The following is a 6,000-nucleotide window of genomic DNA, read 5'->3' as shown; positions in this document are numbered from 1 at the left end:
GTTTAACCATTCCGTCGAACCCCTCGACACGGATGACTGGCTTCGCAGCATCACTCACAAGCTACGTTCTGCAAACGTAGCCAAAGCCGACAAGGTTACCTATGCTGCCTATCACCTCGAAGGCCCTGCTAGCCTTTGGTGGGAAAACTTTGAAGCTATGCGCCCGGTCGGCCAAGTTACTACTTGGGCTGAGTTCAGTGAGGCTTTCCGCGAGCATCACATTCCGGAAGGTCTCATGGATCGCAAGAGGGAGGAGTTCTGCAACTTCACCCAAGGAAGACTGACTGTGGATGCTTATAGTCGTGAATTTGGAAATCTGGCACGCTATGCTCCCGAAGAGGTATCTACTGACGCTAAGAAGCAAGCAAGGTTCCGCAAGGGACTTAGCCCTGAGCTTCGCCGCGATCTTCGTCTGCACGAGTGCACCTCCTTTCAGAAGTTGGCCAACAAAGCCATCAGTGCTGAGACAGACCAGACTGATTATGACGCTTCACGCAAGCACTCCCGTGATTTTGGCTCTTCATCCGGCCCTGGAACTCAGAAGCGCCGGGTGTGGATTCCAAGCACGGCACTGCCACCCAGGTTCATCCCGAGGCCATCCTTTGAGGCGCCTCGTCCCAACCAGCAATTTGCACCGCCCAAGCCCTATGGTGGCCCCACTGCTAATGCTGCTCCACGCCCCAATGTGGTGACATGCTTTAAGTGTGGAGAGCCGGGTCACTATAGCCGAGAGTGTCCCCAGAACAACAACCCCGTTCAAACTGGAAAGTCTGTTGGCCGTGGTAAGCCCGCGGGAAAGACATTCTACGCCAAGCCGGTCACCACTGCACGTGGCCATGTCAACTATGTTTCAGCCGAGGAGGCTCATGAGGATCCCAACGTCATCCTTGGTACGCTCCTTGTTAACTACCATCCGACATCTGTTCTTTTCGATACTAGAGCATCTCATTCATTCATATCCGAGAGCTATGCTCGATTGCATAACACGACATTCTATGACATGCCCACTTCCATGGTAATTCAAACTCCGGGTTCCAAATGGCAAACTTCTAGAGTAAGTCATAGGAACGAAATTCTTGTCGATAGACTTGTCTTCCTTGCATCCTTGATAGCTCTCAAGTCCTCGGACATAAACATCATCTTGGGTATGGACTGGATGTCAGCTCATTATGCTAAGATTGATTGTGCCACTAGAACCGTTCAACTTACTCACCCATCGGGCAAGACAGTCAATGTCTTAACTCGAGTGGCCAAGCGCCAGTTTTACTCCTTAAATGCCAACCCCCTTCCACATCTTGAGGATGTTCCGGTAGTCCGAGACTTTTCGGATGTCTTTCCAGAAGAACTGCCAGGTGTTCCACCTGACAGGGATGTTGAGTTTGTGATAGACCTTGTTCCAGGAACCGTTCCAATTTCTAGAAGACCCTACCAGATGGCACCCTTAGAACTAGCCGAGCTTAAGAACCAACTCGATGAGTCCTTGAAAAAGGGTTTCATCCGTCCTAGTTCCTCTCCTTGGGCTTGCCCCGTCCTCTTCGTTAAGAAGAAGGATGGAATGGATCGAATGGTTGTGGATTACCGACCTGTCAACTTGGTCACCATCAAGAACAAATACCCGCTTCCCAGGATCAACGATCTGTATGATTAGCTCGCTGGATCCTCAGTCTTCTCCAAGATGGATTTGAGGTTGGGCTACCATCAAATCAAAATCAGAAACGGGGACATTCCCAAAACGGCCTTTGTTACTCGTTATGGCCAATACGAGTACACCGTGATGTCCTTCGGTTTAACCAATGCCCCAGCCACCTTCTCCCGGTTAATGAACTCGGTTTTCATGGAGTACCTGGACAAATTTGTCGTAGTATACCTCGATGACATACTCATCTACTCCAAGAATGAAGAGGAACATGCCGAACATCTGAGGCTGGTATTGATGAAACTTCGAGAGCATCGCCTTTATGCCAAATTCTCCAAGTGTGAATTTTGGTTGCCAGAAGTGACCTATCTAGGCCATGTAATCTCTGGCAAGGGTATTGCTGTCAATCCCGAGCGAGTTCAAGCCGTCCTTGATTGGACTCCACCTAAGACGGTCAAGCAAGTTCGGAGCTTCCTTGGCTTAGCGAGCTATTGCCGCCGCTTCGTCGAGAATTTCTCCAAGGTTGCTAAACCTCTAACTGAACTCCTCAAGAAAGATAAAAAGTTCAAGTGGACTCCACAGTGCGAGTTCAGCTTTCAGGAACTGAAAAGACGCCTGACATCTGCTCCCGTACTGGTACCACCAGATTTCTCCAAGGACTTTGGTATCTATTGCGACGCCTCGCGACAAGGACTAGGTTGCATACTCATGCAAGATCGTCAGGTAATTGCCTATGCTTCACGGCAATTACACCCACATGAGGAAAATTATCCCACACATGATCTAGAGCTTGCAGCTGTAGTCCATGCACTTAAAACTTGGCGACATTACCTTCTCAGTAATTGTTGTGAGATCTTCACCGATCACCAAAGTTTGAAATATATCTTCACCCAACCAGATTTGAATCTCAGGCAAAGACGTTGGGTTGAGTTGATCTCGGATTACGACTTAGGAATAACTTACACCCCGGGCAAAGCCAATGTCATGGCTGATGCGCTAAGCCGTAAGTCCTATTGTAACAACCTGATGTTACAAAAAAGTCAACCATTTCTCCATGAGGAATTTCGTAAGCTAAATCTTCACATTGTTCCTCGAGGATTCCTATCCACCCTGGTGGCAAAACCTACCCTTACGGATCAGATCATCAAGGCACAGAAGGTAGATCCGGGAATCTCCCGTATTAAGAGAAACATTAAGAAAGGATTCGCAAATTGTTTCTCCATTGATGATCAAGGTGTCGTATACTTTGGGAATCGCCTAGTGGTTCCAAAGGCACGAAACCGGAGGCGGCTGATCCTTAAGGAAGCTCATGAATCCCCTCTCACCATTCATCCCGGTAGTACTAAAATGTATCAAGACCTACGCCAGAGGTTTTGGTGGACTAGGATGAAGAGAGAATTCGCTCAATACATTGCTAATTGCGACGTTTGTCGTCGTGTTAAAGCAGAGCATCAACGGCCTGCTGGCACCCTTCAACCTTTGGCTATTCCCGAGTGGAAATGGGATAAAATCAGTATGGATTTCATCACTGGGTTTCCTAGGACCAAGAGAGGGAATAATGCCATCTTCGACGTGATCGAGCGTGTTTCCAAAGTAGCCCATTTCCTACCTGTTCGTGAGAGTATCACCGCTAGCCAGCTAGCTGATTTATACATCTCCCGAATGGTGTCTCTTCATGGTGTTCCATTGGAAATTAACTCAGACCGTGGAAGTCTCTTCACCTCTCGATTTTGGGAAAGTTTCCAAAATGCTATGGGAACTCGTCTCTCCTTTAGCACCGCCTTCCATCCTCAATCAAGTGGTAAAGTAGAACGAGTCAGTCAAATTATGGAAGATATGCTCCGAGCTTCTGTCATCTCGTTCGGAATGAGTTGGGAGAAATGCCTTCCATTCGCGGAGTTTGCTTATAACAATAGTTATCAAGCCAGCTTAGGCAAGGCTCCTTTCGAAGTTCTCTATGGACGAAAATGTTGAACGCCTCTTAACTGGTCAAAAACCAGGGAAAGAAAACTCTTTGGCCCGGATATGATTCAGGAAGCAGAAGAGCAGGTTCGCGTTATTCGTGGGAAATTGAAAACAGCCCAATCTCGTCAAAAGAGTCAATATGATCGTAAACATAAGCCTATGACTTATGAAGTCAACGAGAAGGCTTACCTTCGGGTTACTCCATTAAAGGGAACCCATCGTTTCGGTATCAAAGGCAAATTGGCCCCTCGTTACATTGGACCCTTTCGCATTCTTGCCAAACGAGGAGAAGTTGCCTACCAATTGGAACTACCTTCGCATCTTTCCAGAGTTCACGATGTCTTCCACGTTTCACAACTCAGGCGTTGCTTCGCGGATCCTATACGTGGAGTGGACCACGAAACGCTTGATCTACAAGATAACCTCTCCTATCGGGAATATCCCGTTCGTATCCTTGATCAGGCCGAGCGTACCACTCGACGTCAGAATATCATGTTTTTCAAGGTTCAATGGTCACACCATTCCGAGAAAGAAGCCACTTGGGAAACGGAGGATCATCTTCGACTCGAGTACCCCACCTTCTTCCCGGAGGATCCTAAATCTCGGGACGAGATTCTTTTGAGTGGGGGTGAGTTGTCACACCCTAGCTAGTTCAAGCATTAGAGTGTGCATCATATTTAAATTTCTCTTAAATTTGAAATGGGGAAGGCAGAAACCCCCAACACCCCCCTGGAAACAACTAGCGTTTACTAAAATTATTTTCAATGAACCTGAAATGCCCTTCTAAAAAGTTCACCCTCTTTGTCTTGGGTTAAAACCTCTGGCAAAATTGGTGCACATTTTTCTAGGTCAACAGAAGGTCATTGAATTAAATCATAAGTATTTGAATTTGGGCATTTAAATGCTATAAAATAATTTAAATGCCCAAATAATTCTGGAAATAAATGTTTGCTGTTGGAAATAATCTAAACAGAGCCCACAATTATTTTCAGGATTTTTGGGAACATTTTAGTATTTTAATTAAAGCCCAACAGTTGCAATTAAATAGAAAAACAGAAACAAATAAAAAAAGAGAGAGAGGGAAGCTACCTGGGCCTTACCTGTGCTGGCCCAGCCCACCTGGCTCGGCCCAGCCGACTGGCCCTGCCAGTCGTCGTCCTCCTCGCGCCAGAAGGACGCGGAGCGCGTGGCCGGCGCCCGCGGCCACACACCGGCCACCTCCTGCTTCTGCCGACGTCCTGGAGACGTCTAGGGATGCCACGTGACCCCCACGCCCCCCTCTCATCCTCGCTCACTCTCCCCCTCGTCTCCCTCACTCTCCCCCGCGATGGCCGAGCGCGTACCTTGCCGCCGATCGCCGTAGTTGCCACCAGAGCCACCCCCTCGCCCCTCCGACGAGCCCAATAGCTCCGCCTCGTCGCCCTGAACCTCTCCGCTGACCCACGCGACCCCAAACGCCGCCGAACGCCGTCTTCGCCCTCGTCTTCAACCTCGGGCACCTGAGCCATCTCCGGTCGATTCGCCGCCGCCAGGACCTCCCCGAGCTCGCTGACCCCCTCTCCGACCCCGCTGTGAGCTCCTCTTCCTTTTCCCCTAGCTCCCGTGCTCGTTTGGCCCCTGTAGTCGCCATTTCCACCGCACCCGAGAGCTCCCCGCCGCCGGCCATGGCGCCGTCGTGGCCAGAGCCACTGTGGCTCGAAGCCAAGCTCGCCGTTGTGCTCAGCGCAGCACCAGGAACCCGTAGCCACCACCAGCTTCTTCTCCCGTGCACCGTAGCCTCGAACCCAACCCCGCCCGAACTCCGGCCGCCGCCACGAGCTCGATTCCGGCGAGCTTGCCCCACCCCAGCTCCTCCCACTTGCCCCACTAGATGCGCGCGAGCCCCAGCTACGCGTAGCACGTCTCCGCCGTCGATTTGGTCACCGGAGGACCAAATCCGAAGCCCTCCGCCGTCCCGGCCTCGCCGGCGACTCAACGCCGGCGGGATTAGCCCCGCTGACCAGGGGTTTGACCCTAGTTTGAACCCCCCCTGAGTCAATGACAAGTGCCCCCCCCCTCTGCTAACTAAATCAAATTATTTTAACTAAAAATAATTAGTTTAATTAACTACTGACACGCGGGACCCACCAGTCAGGTTTGACCTGGACGTCCCCGTTGACCACTGACGTCACCCTGACGTAATGCTGACGCAGTAATTCAATTACTGGATTTATTCTTTAATAGGAAATTCCAGAAAATAGTCAAAACTTCTAAAAATCATAGAAAATCAACCATAGCTCCAAATGCAAAGATTTATATATGAAAAATGATCAGAAAAATTCAATCTATCCATCTGTAATGGTTTCATGCATGACAAAATAAGTTTACCTTGCTGTTTAAGCAGAATAAGGAAATGCACT

The sequence above is a fragment of the Triticum urartu genome, chromosome 5, assembly GCF_003073215.2.
Source record: "Triticum urartu cultivar G1812 chromosome 5, Tu2.1, whole genome shotgun sequence".
Lineage (NCBI taxonomy): Eukaryota > Viridiplantae > Streptophyta > Magnoliopsida > Poales > Poaceae > Triticum > Triticum urartu.
The sequence above is the reverse complement of the archived record's forward strand: the minus strand, read 5'-3'. Positions refer to the sequence as shown.